The sequence below is a fragment of the Ovis canadensis genome, chromosome 3 (genome assembly GCF_042477335.2).
Source record: "Ovis canadensis isolate MfBH-ARS-UI-01 breed Bighorn chromosome 3, ARS-UI_OviCan_v2, whole genome shotgun sequence".
In the NCBI taxonomy this organism is placed as follows: Eukaryota; Metazoa; Chordata; class Mammalia; order Artiodactyla; family Bovidae; genus Ovis; species Ovis canadensis.
In genome coordinates, this window is record NC_091247.1 from 114,607,231 (window position 1) to 114,627,009 (window position 19,779).

Sequence of the window (19,779 nt, forward strand, 5' to 3'; positions counted from 1 at the left end):
TCCCTGGTGGCTCAGAGGTTAAAGCGTCTGCCTCCAATGCAGGAGACCTGGGTTCGATCCCTGGGTTGGGAAGATCTCCTGGAGAACTCTTTCCTTACATCTAACCCTCTCCCTCCTCTTCTGCCCCCATGTCCATAAGTCTGTTCTCTATGTCTGTTTCTCCATTGCTGCCTTGTAAATAAATTCATCCCTCAATCAAATCTTTCCCTTTTTTGCCTTCACTCATATTCAGTGCTGTTAATCATTCTGGTTATATTTAATGCTCTGGACTAATTCAATATTTTAACAGGACAAAGTTTAGCCTGTTGTGCAATTTTTATCCTTTTATAGCTATGTGCATTTTCATTTAATTACTTAGAAAGTTTTTCACTTTTCTTTTATGTTGTTAAAATAATTACAAATAAATGTTTAACAGATATGATGGTTTCTCAATTATTACCTTGAGTTATTCAAAGTGATGATTTCAAATCTCTCACTTGTGTGGTGGAGAAGGCCCCATTTTCCTTCTTAATTGTACTATTATTTTCACTTTATACCTAAGGAGTGTTTGGCTCTGAAACTCAGATCAGGATTAATTGGTATTCCTTTGTATTAAATATTTTAGAAAGTGACAGCAATTTCTGCCTTCAATAAAGAGTTTCCCCAGGCAAGCAGAAAGCAATTTACAAAAGCTGCAAAGTTGAGTGATCCAACATGATTTAAAATTCATGACTGAAGTCATCAGAGTGGGAAAATATAGGTTTCAACTTAATGTATATTTGGAGACGTTTGTCATATTAGTCATAAAAACATGCCATTAAGAAACTCAAAAAAGAGCCTGTTTTAACATCTATGCTCAAGTCATGTGTATTTAGCTTTTCAGGACTCACTTAACTGGCCCAGCCCTCATCCACGAGTAATGGTGGCTGCAGAGCATGACGTTGCCCCTGTGACCACGCTTGATGTTACCAGGAAATAATGAACTGAAGTGTGGTCAGTTAGTGCCCCAGTAATTTGGGCCCTAAGAGAATTTGTGTTTTTGAGGATGATACTCCTGATGAGAGAAGCAAGCAGAGACTAGAGATGGAGAGGATGTCTGGACAGATTTTTGCTCCCTGATTATAATTTCTTTATATCAGTTACCTATTGTAGTGTAATAAATTATCCCAACACACAATAGCTTAATAAAATTAAAATTTTTATCTTACTTTTTTTTTTTTTTTCAGATCCTGAATCTGAATAAGACAATCTGGGTGCCTCTTAGGGTCTGTCAAAAAATTGCAATCGAGGTATTGACTGTAGTTATGCCATCCTCAAGCTTTGACTGGCAGAAGAGCTACTTCGTGGTCACTCATATCGCCATTACAGACCTAAGGTCCTCTCTGGATATTTAGCCTGTCATTTCCAGCCAAATGGACCTCTCCATCAGTTCAGTTCAGTTCAGTTGCGTAGCTCATTCATGTCTGATTCTTTGCGACCACATGAATCGCAGTACGCCAGGCCTCCCTGTCCATCACCAACTAGCAGAGTTCACCCAAACCCATGTCCATCAAGTTGGTGATGCCATCCAGCCATCTCATCCTCTGTCATCCCCTTCTCCTACTGCCCCCAATCCCTCCCAGCTTCAGAGACTTTTCCAATGAGTCAACTCTTCCCAAGAGGTGGCCAAAGTATTGGAGTTTCAGCTTTAGCATCAGTCCTTCCAAAGAAATCCCAGGGCCGATCTCCTTCAGAATGGACTGGTTGGATCTCCTTGCAGTCCAAGTGACTCTCAAGAGTCTTCTCCAACACCACAGTTCAAAGCATCAATTCTTCAGTGCTCAGCTTTCTTCACAGTCCAACTCTCACATCCATACATGACCACCGGAAAAACCATAGCCTTGACTAGATGGACCTTTGTTGACAAAGTAATGTCTCTGCTTTTGAATATACTATCTAGGTTGGTCATAACTTTCCTTCCAAGGAGTAAGTGTCTTTTAATTTCGTGGCTGCAGTCACCATTTGCAGGGATTTTGGAGCCCCCAAAAATAAAGTCTGACACTGTTTCCACTGTTTCCCCATCTATTTCCCACGAAGTGATGGGACCGGATGCCATGATCTTCATTTTCGGAAGCTTTAAGCCAACTTTTTCACTCTCCTCTTTCACTTTCATCAAGAGGCTTTTTAGCTCCTCTTCACTTTCTTCCATAAGGGTGGTATCATCTGCATATGTGAGGTTATTGATATTTCTCCCAGCAATCTTAATTCCAGCTTGTGCTTCTCCTAGCCAGTGCTTCTTCCAGCCCAGCATTTGTCATGATGTACTCTACATAGAAGTTAAATAAGCAGGATGACAATATACAGCCTTGACGTATCCTTTTCCTATTTGGAACCAGTCTGTTGTTCCATGTCCAGTTCGAACTGTTGCTTCCTCACCTGCATATAGGTTTCTCAAGAGGCAGGTCAGGTGGTCTGGTACTCCCATCTCTTTCAGAATTTTGCACAGTTTACTGTGATCCACACAGTCAAAGGCTTTGGCATAGTCAGTAAAGCAGAAATAGATGTTTTTCGGGAACTCTCTTGCATTTTTGATGATCCAGTGGATGTTGACAATTTGAGTTCTGGTTCCTCTGCCTTTTCTGAAACCAGCTCGAACATCTGGAAGTTCATAGTTCAAGCCAGTGAAGCCTGGCTTGGAGAATTTTGAGCATTACTTTTCTAGCATGTGAGATGAGTGCAATTGTGCAGTAGTTTGAGCATTCTTTGGCATTGCCTTTCTTTGGGATTGGAATGAAAACTGACATTTTCCAGTCCTGTGGCCACTGCTGAGTTTTCCAAATGTGCTGACATATTGAGTGAAGCACTTCCACAGCATCATCTTTCAGGATTTGAAACAGCTTCACTGGAATTCCATCACCTCCACTAGCTTTGTTCATAGTGATGCTTTCTAAGGCCCACTTGACTTCACTTTCCAGGATGTCTGGCTCCAGGTGAGTGATCACACCAACGTGATTATCTGGGTCTTGAAGATCTTTTTTGTACAGTTCGTCTGTGTATTCTTGCCACCTCTTCTTAATATCTTCTGCTTCTGTTAGATCCATCCCATTTCTGTCCTTTATTGAGCCCATCTTTGCATGAAATGTTCCCTTGGTATCTCTAATTTTCTTGAAGAGATCTCTAGTCTTTCCCCTTCTATTGTTTTCCTCTATTTCTTTGCATTGATCGCCGAGGAAGGCTTTCTTATCTTTTCTTGCTATTCTTTGGAACTCTGCATTCAGATTCTATATCTTCCCTTTTCTCCTTTGCTTTTCACTTCTCTTCTTTTCACAGCTATTTGTAAGGCCTCCTCAGACAGCCATTTTGCTTTTTTGCATTTCTTTTTCTTGGGGATGATCTTGATCCTGCCTCCTTGTACAATCTCATGAATCTCCATCCATAGTTCATCAGGCACTCTGTCTACCAGATCTAGTCCCTTAAATATATTTCTCACTTCGACTGTATATTCATAAGGGATTTGGTTTAAGTCATACCTGAATGGTCTAGTGGTTTTCTTTTTTTTCTTCAATTTAAGTCTGAATTTGGGACTAAGGAGTTCATGATCTGAGTCGCAGTCAGCTCCCAGTCTTGTTTTTGCTAATTGTATAGAGCTTCTCCATCTCTGGCTGCAAAGAATATAATCAGTCTGGTTTTGTCGTTGACCATCTCGTGATGTCCATGTGTAGTCTTCTCTTGTGTTGTTGGAAGAGGGTGTTTGCTATGACCAGTGCATTCTCTTGGTAAAACTCTATTAACCTTTGCCCTGCTTCAGGAGACAAATTTTTTCGTTTGAAGCTACTTTTCTAGAGCTAAGACTTGGAAAGAGGGTGAAAGAGAGAGGGGGCAAATCTGGCAAAAGTCAGTCTTTTTTCATTATCTGTTCTGAAAATTTAATTCCATCGCTTTTGCTGAATTTTAACCCTTAGAAAAGGGTCATAGCAACAGCTCACATTTGTGAAAAGGGGACTACCGAGTGTATAAAGACCAGGATGTAAGGGTCAGTGAGGACTATTTTAGCAGATGCTGACTACAGCCTACCCTCTAGCTTCCAGTGATTCAAATCCTTACATATTTAAAAAATACCCAGCCTCACCTAAGTTCCTCCAAAGTCGACTCTTATTACAATATCAGCTCAAAGTCCAGAAGCACTTTATATAAATCAGCTTCAGGTACAAATGAGGATCCTCAGATATAGTTTCTTAAGTAAAATTCTTTGGATACAGTTCCTTTTATCTTCAGATCTGTGAAACTAAAAAAGCAAATTATCTAACCCTCCACACACCAAACTTAGTTACTTACATCCCCTAGAGCAAAAGTTAGGAGACAGAGTGATCAAGACAGAAGTCACGTTATTTCTGTAATCTAATATTGGGAATGACATGGTATCACTTCTGTCATATTTTATTCATTAACAGTGAGTCACTAGGTCTAGCCTGCTCTTGAGAGGAGAAGATTTAAAAAAGCATGAATACTGAGAGGCAGGCATCATCAGGGGTCCATTTGCAGGCTGCCAGCCACACCGACCTAGAAGTCTTGTGACATTTTTGTCGTGAATTATATTTAGACTCTTCAGTCTTTTTTTTTTTTAATTTGTTTATTTTATTTTAAAATGTATTTATTTTTAATTGGAGGATAATTGTTTTACATATTGTGCTCGACATTCTAGGAATCAGCGAGCTAAAATGGACTAGAATGAGTGAATTTAACTCAGATGACCATTATACCTACTACTGTGGGCAGAAATCCCTCAGAAGAAATGGTGTAGCCATCATGGTCAACAAAAGAGTCCAAAATGCAGTGATTGGATGCAATCTCAAAAATCACAGAATGATCTGTGTTCATTTCCAAGGCAAACCACTCAATGTCACAGTAATCCAAGTCTATGCCACAACCAGTAACGCTGAAGAAGCTGAAGTTGAACGGTTCTATGAAGACCTACAGGATCTTTTAGAACTAACACCCCCAAAAGATGTCCTTTTCATTATAGGGGACTGGAATGCAAAAGTAGGAAGTCAAGAAACACCCAGAGTAACAGGCAAATTTGGCCTTGGAATACGGAATGAAGCAGGGCAAAGACTAATAGAGTTTTGCCAAGAAAATGCACTCATCATAGCAAACACTCTCTTCCAACAACACAAGAGAAGACTCTACATATGGACATCACCAGATGGTTAACACCGAAATCAGATTGATTATATTCTTTGCAGCCAAAGATGGAGAAGCTCTATACAGTCAACAAAAACAAGACCAGGAGCTGACTGTGGCTCAGATCATGAACACCTTATTGCCAAATTCAGACTTAAATTGAAGGAAGTAAGGAAAACCCCTAGACCATTCAGGTATGACCTAAATCAAATCCCTTATGATTATACAGTGGAAGTGAGAAATAGATTTAAGGGCCTAGATCTGATAGATAGAGTGCCTGATGAACTATGGTTCATGACATTGAGCTTCATGACATTGTAGAGGAGACAGGGATCAAGACCATCCCCATGGAGAAGAAATGCAAAAAAACAAAATGGCTGTCTGGGGAGGCCTCACAAATAGCTGTGAAAAGAAGAGAAATGAAAAGCAAAGGAGAAAAGGAAAGAGATAAGCATCTGAATGCAGAATTCCAGAGAATAGAAAGAAGAGATAAGAAAGCCTTCCTTGGCAATCAATGCAAAGAAATAGAGGAAAACAACAGAATAGGAAAGACTAGAGATCTCTTCAAGAGAATTAGAGATACCAAGGGAACATTTCATGCAGATGGGCTCGATAAAGGACAGAAATGGGATGGATCTAACAGAAGCAGAAGATATTAAGAAGAGGTGGCAAGAATACACAGAACTGTACGAAGAAGGTCTTCAAGACCCAGATAATCACGTTGGTGTGATCACTCACCTAGAGCCAAACATCCTGGAATGTGAAGTCAAGTGGGCCTTAGAAAGCATCACTACAAACAAATCTAGTGGAGGAGATGGAATTCCAGTTCAGCTATTTCAAATCTTGAAAGATGACACTGTGAAAGTGCTGCACTCAATATGCCAGCAAATTTGGAAAACTCAGCAGTGGCCACAGGACTGGAAAAGTTCAGTTTTCATTCCAACTCCAAACAAACGCAATGCAAAAGAATGCTCAAACTACCACACAGTTTCAGTCATCTCACATGCTAGAAAAGTAATGCTCAAAATTCTCCAAGCCAGGCTTCAGCAATGCATGAACTGTGAACTTCGAGATGTTCAAGCTGGTTTTAGAAAAGGCAGAGAAACCAGAGATCAAATTGCCAGCATCTGTTGGATCATTGAAAAAAGCAAGAGAGTTCCAGAAAAACATCTACTTCTACTTTATTGACTATGCCAAAGCCTTTGACTGTGTGGATCACAATAAACTGTGGAATATTCTGAAAGAGATGGGAATACCAGACCACCTGTCCTGCCTCTTGAGAAACCTATATGCAGGTGAGGAAGCAACAGTTCGAACTGGACATGGAACAACAGACTATTTCCAAATAGGAAAAGGAGTACATCAAGGCTGTATATTGTCACCTTGCTTATTTAACTTATATGCAGAGTACATCATGAGAAACGCTGGGCTGGATGAAGCACAAGCTGGAATCAAAGTTGCTGGGAGAAATATCAATAACCTTACATATGCAGATGATACCACCCTTATGGCAGAAAGTGAAGAGGAGCTAAAAAGCCTCTTGATGAAAGTGAAAGTGGAGAGTGAAAAAGTTGACTTAAAGCTCAACATTCAGAAAACGAAGATCATGGCATCCGGTCCTATCACTTCATGGGAAATAGATAGGGAAACAGTGGAAACAGTGTCAGACTTTATTTTTTGGGGCTCCAAAATCCCTGCAGATGGTGACTGCAGCCATGAACTTAAAAGATGCTTACTCCTTGGAAAAAAGTTATGACCAACCTAGATAGCATATTCAAAAGCAGAGACATTTCTTTGCCAACAAATGTCCGTCTCATCAAGGCTCCGGTTTTTCCAGTGGTCATGTATGGATGTGAGAGTTGAACTGTGAAGAAAGCTGAGTGCCAAAGAATTGATGCTTTTGAACTGTGGTGTTGGAGAAGACTCTTGAGAGTCCCTTGGACTGCAAGGAGATCCAACCAGTCCATTCTGAAGGAGATCGGCCCTGGGATTTCTTTGGAAGGACTGATGGTAAAGCTGAAACTCCAGTACTTTGGCCACCTCATGCAAAGAGTTGACTGTTTGGGAAAGACTTTGATGCTGGGAGGGCTTAGGGGCAGAGGAGAAGGGGACGACAGAAGATGAGATGGCTGGATGGCATCACTGACTCGATGGGCTTGAGTCTGAGTGAACTCTGGAAGTTGATTATGGACAGGGGTGCCTGGCATGCTGTGCTGCATGGGGTCGCAAAGAGTCGGACATGACTGAGCGACTGAACTGACTGACATGGAGAAGAACCTAAGTGCTTCATTAACATCACTCTTCCTGCCTCCACCTCCACAGCAGAGCCCTGAGGGAATCTCTCCTGCAATCTCCCTGTGGAAACTGTCAGGGTTCCTGTAGGGAAAGACCGTAGAGTCTGGGGCGCTTTAAGGCTGTGGATCCAGAGATCTTCAGTCTCCTCCTAGTTCATACTGAGCTTCCAGGAACTTTTCAAAATTGACATATATGTGTTCTCACCATTTTGTGACTTTCTACAACTTCCTTTGAGGCAATCAGGTCTTCCTGTCTGTATCTCCCCTCCCTCAATCTTGTATACTTGATTCACACTCTCCTGGATTAACTCTTATCTTTTTATCATTCGCTCTTACATTTGTTTGTTTGTTTTGTTTATGAAAAATTCTCCCTTTTGATGTCCCTTTAATCTTCTCACAATCAAGAGTCCCTCCTTTGTTCTTTTCTTTCAGTACATATGCTCTTTGAAAGCGTGCCCCCTCCCTGCTTCTAAAAAAATGCCTTAGTTACTCAGTCATGTCCGACTCTTTGTGACCCTATGGACTGTAGCCCGCCAGGCTCATCTTCCAAGAACCATCTTAAAATGAAAAATGAAAGCTAAATCTCCATTCCAAATTGCCATCTACTATTAACACCTATTCAACATCTCTATTTGATATCTCACAAACACTTGTAAGTACAACGTCTTATGACAATTTTTCCTCATCCTCTCTACTTCCTCCCTTGCACGAACTATACATTTGGATCACATCCTTGAATCTATCTTGCTTATTCATATGGTGGTGGTGGTTTTGTTAGGTAGTTAGAATAGGAAAAAGGAACCCAAAATGCCAGTGGCTAAAAGACAAAGAAGGAAAAGCCATGAAAATAGAAGTCTGAGGACCGGAGTGAGGACCTCAGGTAAAACAAACAGCAGCCCTGACTAGCCCATTTTACAGAGGGCAGGCCCCGGGGGAGGAGGGGCCTCTTTTCTCTTTGCATCTTTTGGGTTGGCATTTCCTCAGCCTCCAGGATGTACTTTCCTTTACATTTTAAATAAAACTGAGCTGTAACACAGAGCTGTAACACTGGTGCATCCAAGGGCTGTAATTCTGGTGCATCCGTCGCTTCAAATTTTTGTTGTGACAAGACAGAACCGAGGAAATTACTCACTTCCATGACAGTTTAGCAGCTAAGTTGTGTCCAACTCTTGTGACCCCATGGACTATAGCACTCAAACCTCTTCTGTTTACGGGATTTCCCAGGTAATAATTCTGGAGCAGGTTGCCATTTCCTAATCTAGGGGATCTTCCCAACTGAGGGACTGAACTTGGATCTTCTGCATTGGCAGGCAGATTCTTTACCACTGAGCCACCAGGGAAGCCCTCCTTATCCACACAGCAGCCGGCTAATCATATTCCTAACACTCGTCAATTTTCCCTCCATTATATCTGTCTGTTTGTACATTTTTCTCCAACAGTATCGTGCTTTTTTCTTTTTTATATAAATCACCATCATCTTTCTTGTGATGTAGAATATAAGAGGTTAAGAGTATGTGATCGGAAAAGACTAACTGGCTTTAAGTCTTGGTTCTGCTTCTCACCTACTTATTAGGGATGTGACCTTGAGCAAGTTGCTTAATCTCTCTCTGTGATTTAGGTTACTCTTTCTTAAAAGATGTAAAATAATATTGCCTACCTCACTGAGTTTTTGGCAAGATTGAGTTAATGCAAGTAAAATATTTAAAATAGGTGCTGATGGTAAAGAATCTGCCTTCAGTGCAGGAGACGTGGGTTCAGTCCCTGAGTTGGGAAGATTCCCCTGGAGAAGGGAATGGCTACGCACTGCAGTATTCTCATCTGGACAATTCCATGGACAGAGGAGCCCAGCAGGCTTTAGTCTGTGGGGGTCAAAAAAACTTGGACATAACTGATTGACTAACAGTACCTAACACTAACTAGGCTCATAATAAACATACAACAAATATTAGTTATTACCCAAATCAGCTGATGACTACAATGACCTCCTCAGTGAGCTCTTTTATTTGCTCTCAGCCATCAATCTAAACCATTCTAATACTGCAGTAGAGTACAAATGCAGTTATGTCCTGCCTCACTCTTATTAGAATATTTCAATTGTTGTCAATTGCTCTCTAATCCAAAATACAAGGTGTACAAGGACCCTCATGTTCTTGTTTCCTTTTCAGTCATGTCTTGTTAATCTTTCTGATCCTCAGAATCTGGAGTCATTCATTCCCACTGAGTAACTACTATGTTTTTGGTAACTACCAAGTTTAGAGGATTCAGTGACACTCTTCTACTCTCATTGAAATTGTGCTCTGTATGGAGAGCTGCATGGAGCTGTCCATGTTGCCTGAGATTCAGTTCTCCAAATTGGTCACACTTTTTCTCAGTTTTAGATTTTGGAAAATACTGCTCTCTCTTTCTCTCCTTTACTTTTTGCTACTTGCTGCTATAGTTCCCGTTACAACTTGTGTTTGAGATTAGACTTGCTTTCTTTTAGGAAAGTCTCCTCTGACCACTAACATTCAGTTATTTTCCCTCATTAGGCTCCTGTGGTACACTGGAGAGAGTCCTGTAAATATTATTTTCAGTCACAGCCTTTAAGCTTCTGGAGCACCAAGACTGCATTGTCATTCATCTTCGCATCTCTAGTATCAAACACCAGGCCCGTTATAAAGTGGACCTTTAATATACAACTGTTGAGTGAATATCAGGGCATGCCCACTGGAGGGCCGGTGGGGCAAGGATACAGGTATGTGGGGGACTGTGGACCCACATGGGAAAAATCTTGCCCCAACGTGAAGTTAAAGATAGTTTGATTTAAAGACAATACGATAGCAAGGGAAAGAAGCTCACTTTGAATACAAAGTGAAAGTGTTAGTCCCTCAGTCGTGTCCAACACTTTGCGACTCTGTGAACTGTAGCCCATCAAGCTCCTCTGTGCATGGTGTTCTCCAGGCAAGAATGCTGGAGTAGTTAACCAGTCCCTTCTCCAGGGATTGAACCCTAGTCTCCTGAATTAGAGGCAGTTTGTTTACTGTCTGAGCCAGGGTAAATGGAATTAATTAAAAGTCATCTAACTCAGTACCATGAATCAAAGCTAAACAGGGAGAGAGAGAGTGATGGAGGGCAGGGAGAGACAGAGAGTTGGAGAGAGAGAATGCTAAAGTATGTGAGATGTTTACTGAAATTTCTGAGGAACCTGATGGCATAAGCACTCAACAGAATTGGTGATAGGTGTTTAGTTAACAGTTGACACTTGAGCAGGGACATAACCTGTTTTGCAGACATCAGCTTCCTGGCTATCTGCATTAGAAGCCTCAGCACAAACTCCAGAAGATATCAACAGCAATGTGACAGTGCCCCTGGTGTGTACTCGCTATGGAAATAATTTTTCTCATGTTGGCAGATACAGAAGACATCTGTGCAGCAAGCTGAGCCAGAAAGGAGGGAAATGGCAGTGTTGTGGGATAACCACCATCTTCCTTGATGTATTCCAAAGATATTTCTGGAAACATCTGGAAGGAATCTGTGCATGAAGAGCAAGAAGATGAAGAGCAGCTGAGGGCAGAGCAAAATATATTTTTATTTTTTTACTGTTAGTATAACTAATTTTATCTTCAATGCACTTTAATCCATGATTATGTACACAATGTCAGGTCTTTTATACCTGTGTCTGTTATTTTATGCTTACATGGATTTTCCTTAAAAGAGTTAAAATCTCTTGTTTAGATCCCATATGTATACATGTTGTTGTATGTAGTGTCTTAGTCAGTTTGTACAAGATCTTGCTGTGATAACAAACAAGCACAAAGCTCTTTGACTTACAGTAAAGAAAATTTATTTCTCGTTTTGTGTTCTGGGTTATCTTTGACTTCATTCTACATGTTTTCTTCATTCTAGGATCCAGACTGAAGAGTAAACCCCTTTTGGGGTTATTATGTTCACTGTCCTTGTGGCAGAGCAAAAATAAAAGATGCAAACCTAGCAAAGACTCCTAAAATTTCAGCAATAAATTTCACCCCTTAATAACTGACATTACTGACATCTTAGGGAGGGACATCGTCAATCTCATGGCGATGTGTAGGGATGATTAATCTCTCTGCACTTTCAAGAAATAACTGATAACAGTAGTCCAATAATCAACATGCTTGCTTGTAGTTGTTTTGTTGCTCATTCTTGTCCAACTCTTTTGAGAACCCCTGGACTGTAGCCCACCGTGCTCCTCTGTCCATGGGATTTCCCAGGCAAGAATACTGGAGTAGGTTGCTATTTCATTCTCCAGGGGATATTCCTGACCTGGGGTTTGAACCCCATCTCCTGCATTGGCAGGCGGATTCTTTACTATTGAGCCACTAGGGAAGCCCAACATATGCTTCTTTAATTATAGGAAAAAACCTTTTTTTCATTTCCCAGGCATTATTTCCCCTTTATAAACATCTTAATTGAGTGTGTGTACTTTAGGTCTATTATTGTTATGTTTCATTTCCTATTCAACAAGACTGCTTCTCTACCTTATTTTAACAGTTGCTTAGATATAGAAGCAAAATGGTAACCATCATAGTCTTATATTAGGATACTGTGTCTTCAGTTTTTCTTGATGCTCTGAGACCTACATGGCCAAAAGCCTATTTTCAACTGATATTTAGTTTTTTTAAAGGCATAAGTTTTAGTCTTTTGAATACCATAGTAATCGTTTTTCTTATTATTGGAACTACTTTCTTTCATGTGAGATTATTGTGTGTGCTTGAAACAGCTTCATAGTCTCTGACACTTTGTTGATCACCAGTACCAACTTTCAATTACTCTCATGCCCCCAGTCAATCTATTCCTATTAAAGGCAGTCCAACATATTTTATAATTATTATCCTTCCATATCATTGGCAATAAAATGCTCTCAATTTAACTTATTAAAAACAGTCTCTTTACTTCCTTAAAATAAGGTACAAATGACAGCTGCAGAGAGTCTAGAGAATGATGAAGACCAGTAATTTTATACACAAGAAAAATCTGTCTTATGCCATAAAGGTGCATTTCTCAATGCTTCCATGTTTATTTCTATACCTTTAACTAAAAAAATCACCAACATTTTGTAAACTTCTTTGCATAAATTGAGAATCCTAGTTTATTCAAGTGAAAGGAAACTCCCATCAGAAGGGCTTATCCCTAAGAAATAAGGAAATGTATTGACTCATATAAATGGAAGGTCTGAGGCAGCAGTGTTCAGGATGAGCAGAATCAGCCTGTGATCACTTGACTTCTTCCCTTCTCCTCCTTTTGTTTTATTCTCAGACTGATAGCAAGGGGAGCGCAGACTTCACATCCATACATGATAACAACTGGGAGATGAAAGATATTGTCCTTTCTGAAAGTTCTTCCAGGAGAAAAAAATAATGCTAGAAGGAACTTAATCAGAGGCTCTGGGGAAACCTTTTATTTCATTGGTACAAATCAGGTCACATGTCATTTTTTAACAAATCACTGGTAAGGGTGATGCAATTATCCTTAATATGATCAGGCATCATCTGAGGAGATGAGCTAATGTCAACTGTCCTTTTGGTACCTAGTTTCAGTAAGAAGGTGTGAATAGCTAAATCAGAGTTCACAAAGCAAGGAGAATGGAATAAATACATGATGGATAGGCAGCCAACAGTAGCGATATTCAATTCATCTTTATCTAAATGAGTGTACTTGTTGCCTTTTGCCACTACATCTAAAATGATGAGAAAATTGTCCATTTTTGTTATCAGATGCCAGAGAGAAAGAATTTTATTCTGGTTAAAGTTTAGGTCATTTTTATGATTCCTTGAAGCATTTGTCTCCTGGCATACACTTTTTCTCTTACATGCTTCATAATTCTTGGTAACTTCAACATCTATATAAATGGTCCTTTTAATTATGTGGCTACTTACTGCCTTGATTTTCCTTTTGTCAGTGACCCTTGTCATATACTCTCTCTTGCCTTTCTCTCCTAGGGTTGTCATTTAGATCTTGTTATTACCAAAACCTATAACCTGCTCTTAATCTTAATTTCAAACATTATTCTTTCTCTCTTGTTACAATAAACATTTTTTTTTTTTTTTTTTGGTGCGGGAGAGATCTGGCTCACTTCTTTTTCTATCCCAAATCCAGAAACCATAATGTTCACCAGGGCCTTTAAACAATTGATCCTACTACTTTATATGCTTATCAGCCTTATATCTTCACTACTTTCTTTAGTCCACTTAAATTTCCTCATAAATCATTATTGTCACTCTATTGAGTATGAATTCAATTTTTTTTTTAAATTTTGTTACACCTCTTTTTTGGTCAAAGTACAACCCTAATTAAATTGAATTTTCCCTTTAATGTATGACTGAACCTATACAACTGAGCACAGCTAGATTACCTAATTAATTAGATAATTATTTTGTAACTTTACTTTTCTGCTTAAATGTCTAATCTCTTATCCCCAGACTCATGATCTTGCTTCCTATTTTACTGAGAATAAAGATGTTATCAGAAAAGAATGTGATTGGAACCCAACACCAAGTTTACTCATATGGGCTGCATCCATATACTGGGCCTCCTTTTTTTTTCAATTATTGTGAGTGAACATTCTCCACTCCTTGAAAATGTCAGCTTTTTCACTGATGCACTTACCCATGCCCTCTTACCTTCTGAACATCAATATTGTAGAAGGTCTTGCCTCCTGGATCTTCTTATTTTCTCCTGATAAGCATACAAACTGTGCTGTTTTCCCTCAACTTAAAAAAAAAAAAATCTTATATTGACCTTACTCACTCTACTGGCTTTTATCCCATCTATCTCTGCTCCTCTTTGCAGAAAAACACTTCAAAGTATATCCTACCATCCAACGCTAAAGTCCATCTCACCGTTCACCTTTTTTGACTAGCAGCATCATTAACACAGTATCCCTTACCTGCTTCTTCCCCTTGGCGTTACCATGCTCCTGGTTTCTTCTTACTGACGGTTCCTCCTTTGTTGCTCTTGTTGGTGCTTCCATACCTCACTAACTTCTAAAATTTGGAACGCTGCAGAATTCAGGTTTCAAAGTTTCCTGTACTCGATAAGCTCTCAGAACTCCAAATGTATATCTCAGGTTCAAATGAACTCCCCAGATTTTAGGCACATATAGCAAACCACCTGCTTAGCATCTGCATGTGGGTAAGATTAAGGTTAAGGTAGAGCCTTAGCGAACTGAGTTAAGGAATAAAATTAAGATCAATGATACCTATCCAGAAAACTTGAGCAGGGCTTAAAAAAAAAAATCTCATTAAGCATGATGTGATATTCTCTGGAAACCAGAAAAACTAGCTGTGTTTTAAATCAGGGTAGTTTAGAGAAGAAATAGATAAACTGTACTGTTAAGGTGTATATCTGACACCTGGGACTTAGAGAATTTTCTGAGACACTTTATCTACAAAGGGCATCTCGAAGCCTATCAGATTAGATAGAATGCCACTCTTAATAGAGCCTGTAGTGCCTGCTCCCCATGGCTAATGGTGCGGGCAGTAGAGATTGATTTACTAGGAGTGGTGCTGGTCTTTGGTAAAGAAACTGAAAGTCAGAGCGATGCTGTGGAAAAGTCTTTGGAACAATGTATGATTGGATAGTGAATATTTCACCTGGAGGGTCTCTCATGCCCAGTGCTCTGTGAACTTATTAGAATAGATCAAAGAATCTCTTCATGAAGTGTCTAGCTGTACATATGTGTTTAAACCAGCCTTGGCCTCCTTTTCTAGAAAACTGGAGTGTGTTAAGGAAGAAGAAATGGGTGTACTGCACATGTGCAGGGCTAATTAAGAGACTCAATCAGCTTTATTATCTGTGACTGGAGTGCTATTGAAAACTGCATTGGGGCCTTTGTCCCAGCCCTTGACTGGGAGCTCATACTCCCCAGGGTCCAGAGACTTGGGTGGGGATGGAGAGGGGAAGCGAAGGAGCCCAGTGCTAGGAACTTTAGAAAAAGATTTTGAACTGTGTTTGGAACACACCATTGAAATGTTAGTGGGAAGTGAAACCTCTGAGGTTCAGATGCAACAGAGATTAATAATAAGTGTATAGAGTCTGACAGTCAGAATTATATATGCTTTCAAAAATACAGGTAAACCACAAATGCCTCCTTTTCTAAGGCAGAATGCCTAGCATCAGTCAAAAAGTTACTTGAGAATGCAGGTAGATGCTAAAACTTTTATGTCAAGTTTGGGAACACACGTTGCTGAAAGTACCTGAACATACATGTCAAGACTTGAGGGACATTTGCACAGACAGTCAGGGAGAGCAGTGTGAATGATTACTTCCAGTTAGTGCAAGTTGCTGCAATGTGTATTTACGAGGAAGGGAATTGCAGGCTCTATAAAAGCCCTTAAGGTTCTTCAACCTCTCACTGCTAGTTAAATTAAATTAGAGACAAGAAATGGGGAGGCAGGTCTCTTAAGAAAACAAACCTATAAGAGTGGGTTTGTCTTGCAACTGAAGACACAGCTCAGAAGAAGAGAGGTGACCCTGATGTCCACAGGGTTGTGTTCTCTGAGTCTAAAAACAGAGACCAGAGTCTCTGGGAAAGGGAGTGAGCAGGTCATCCACCCCTGTCAGGGAAGTTCCTCTAAAGGCAACCACGGATCTTACCAGATACTATGCCAATTGTGTAGCTCCCAGTTAACACAACTGGCTAATGATTAACACAAACAGAGCAATTTCATCATCCACATGGGCCTTAGCACTTTGAGTTTCCAAGTGGAATTTGAGGGTGAATTCAGAGAACATATAAGTGGAGTAAAGTGAAGTCGCTCAGTCGTGTCCGACTCTTTGTGACGCCGTGGACTGCCGCCCACCAGGCTCCTCTGTCCATGGGATTCTCCAGGCAATAGTCCTGGAGTGGGGTGCCATTTCCTTCTCCAGGGGATCTTCCCAACCCAGGGATCGAACCCAGGAGAACATATAAAGGAGTTCCTAAATTTAGTAAAATAGAAAAGAGAAGGGTTCAAACAAGACTGGGAATGTTGAGAAAGAGTGCACCCGTAAAGACAACCCTGACTTTGCATTTTCATTGATGTATAAGAATTGTCTGGGGACTTCCCTGACAGTCCAGTGGTTAAGACTCTGTCCCTCCATTTTGGGGGGCCTGGGTTCATCCCTTGTTGGGGAACTAAGATCCCACATCCTGTGCAGCAGGGTAAAAAAAATATAAAATAAAATGAAAATTATTGGAAATTGGAAGACGGCCTGGAGTGAAGGGCATGTTTAGCACATGAAAGAAAACCATCTTAATAAAAGATCCCCTTGAAGACTATAGGACCCTTGGAGTAGGCTGCTGAAAGAGACAGTGGGTATACACAGGGAATGCACCTTTGTCCTGGGAGGGAAAGAAGGTGAATGACCCAGGCTGCTGATGTGGCTTCTCTCAAGGCTTATGAAACTTCCTAGGCAAGAACTAGGAGATATGAGCTGACACGGGGGAAGGGAGTTAGAAGCAAAGGGAACAGTCTGCCTGGGTTTTGAGATGCATCCCATGGAAAGAGAGGAAAGCCTTTCATCCATTCAGGTGACTTGGGCTCCAGGGAGACATTCTTTAAACACAATTACACAGATTCACTGAGAGGCAGAGGAGAAGAATGGGGTAGACCTAGGAACCCTGGGTAATTGTGATTCTCATCAGCCAGGGAAGAGAGGCCTTCTCTTTCAAAGGGGTTGGCTAAAGGTACACTTTTAAAGGAATATGTAGCAATACAGTGAAACTTTTGTCACTTTTTATTTTTATAGCAGCACAAATGAAAATTCTTGTATCAGTTTTGATACAAGAAAGTTGTATCAACAAAGTAGATCAACTTTATTAACAACACAGTCTATCAGTCAGGTGTGGAATAGATGGCAAGCGAATGGCTCCCCACTCCAGGATTCTGGTCTGGAGGATCCATGGACAAAGGAACCTGGAGGGCTTCAGTCAATGGGGTTGCAGAGTCGGGCATGACTGAGCGACTCACACACACATGCTGGAGCTTGGTTTTCCTCTAAAGGGCGAGGAGTGGAGCAGAGCCCCCTTCTCCAGCAGCAAAGGCCAAGGGAAAGGTGTGTTGTGGCGACTGGGGCTGGAAGAGGAGGCTGAGCATTCACAACTGCTTCATAGCTGTGATGGGTTATGAGCATCACACAAGCCAACCCGTGTTCAAAAGTTGTTTTTACCATTAGAGCTTTCTATTGCTAGTGTAGCTCAAGGATACACAGAGACGTGGTGATAACTGGGTGATGAAACACCTCATATAAATATTCAAAATGTTTTTGTATAAGTGAAAAATGATAGATAAGTAAAAGTGAAAGCTAAATCTAATAAAAATTATCAGGCGCTTAGTGACTTACTAATTAACAGCTGATTTCATAGCCTCATTGAAAGCAACATTTAGCAGTTAACATTCTCATATTTCTATAAAGAACAATCAATGAGCTAAACCCTACGTTTTTATTGCCAGGGACTATATTAGTGCATACATAGAGTACATTCTCACTTTTTAAGCCAAATATTCTTTTTTTTTAAAATTTTAATTTATACTTTACTTTACAATAATGTATTGGTTTTGCCATACATTGACATGAATCTGCCACGGGTGTGCATGAGTTCCCAATCCTGAACCCCCTCCCACCTCCCACCCCGTATCATCTCTCTGGATCATCCCCGTGCACCAGCCCCAAGCATCCTGAATCCTGTATTGAACATAGACTGGCGATTCATGTCTTACATGAAAGTATACATGTTTCAGTGCCATTCTCCCAAATCATCCCACCCTCTCCCTCTCCCACAGAGTCCAAAAGTCCATTCTATACATCTGTGTCTCTTTTGCTGTCTCGCATACAGGGTTACCATTACCATCTTTCTAAATTCCATATATATGTGTTAGTATACTGTATTAGTGTTTTTCTTTCTGGCTTACTTCACTCTGTATAATCGGCTCCAGTTTCATCCATCTCATTAGAACTGATTCAAATGTATTCTTTTTAATGGCTGAGTAATACTCCATTGTGTATATGTACCACAGCTTTCTTATCCATTCATCTGCTGATGGACATCTAGGTTGCTTCCATGTCCTGGCTATTATAAACTGTGCTGCGATGAACATTGGGATACATGTGTCTCTTTCCATTCTGGTTTCCTTGGTGTGTATGCCCAGCAGTGGGATTGCTGGGTCATATGGCAGTTCTATTTGCAATTTTTTAAGGAATCTCCACACTGTTCTCCATAGTGGCTGTACTAGTTTGCATTCCCACCAACAGTGTAAGAGGGTTCCCTTTTCTCCACACCCTCTCCAGCATTTATTGCTTGCAGACTTTTGGATCACAGCCATTCTGACTGGCGTGAAATGGTACCTCACTGTGGTCTTGATTTGCATTTCTCTGATAATGAGTGATGTTGAGCATCTTTTCATGTGTTTGTTAGCCATCTGTACGTCTTCTTTGGAGAAATGTCTATTTAGATCTTTGGCCCATTTTTTGATTGGGTCGTTTATTTTTCTGGAATTGAGCTGCATGCGTTGCTTGTATATTTTTGAAATTAGTTGTTTGTCAGTTGCTTCATTTGCTATTATTTTCTCCCATTCAGAAGGCTGTCTTTTCACCTTGCTTATAGTTAAGCCAAATATTCTTTCATCAAAGAAACAAAGAATTAAAGAACTGACTAAAAATTGAGATTAATTTAAGATTTTGATATCTTGCTCATCAGTTTGATATTTTGCTCAATATAATTTTGTATTAACTCAGACTTTAAAATATACTGCCCTGGGACTTCCCTGGTGGTACAATGGATAAGAATTCACCTGCCAACGCAGGGGCCATGGATTTGATCCCTGGTGCAAGAAGATTTCACAAGCTGTAGAGCAACGAAGCCCATGTGCCCCAGCTTCTGAGCCAGCACACTGAAGAGCATGCACTCTGCAGCAAGAGAAGCCCCCACAATGAGCAACCCAGGCACTGCCATGAAGAGCAGGGCCTGCACGCTGCGACTGGAGAAAACCTGCAAGACCCAGGGCAACAAAATGGTAAGTACATTAACAGTTAAAAAAAATAAAATATACCGCACTGGATGTAATTTATCTTAATTTCTGAATTATTGGGGGCCCTCTTAAATTCCCAAAGCCAGCGACTCTGTCCTTTCATCATAGTCCCGATTCTGGGCAGCAGCAACATGACCCCTCGGTGGTGGTTGCTGAGAGGAGCAGCAGTCGTAGGAGGTCTGCAGCACTGGTGCCTAGAGTGGGAGGAACTGTTTACAATATTTTGGAAATTATCTTAACTTTTTGAGATAAACTCCTACTTTAAATGTGACCAGTTCTAGTTAAAATTAGTACCCCTCCAAGGCAAGGCATGATGTTCA

The 19,779-nt window shown here is 40.5% G+C and overlaps 1 non-coding gene across 1 annotated transcript; it reads left to right on the forward strand.

The window, feature by feature from the left end:
• On the forward strand, nucleotides 1-72 carry TRNAW-CCA (transfer RNA tryptophan (anticodon CCA)). Its single transcript has one exon. It is a non-coding gene; the product is annotated as a tRNA-Trp (tRNA).
• The last annotated feature ends 19,707 nt before the right edge of the window (nucleotides 73-19,779 follow it).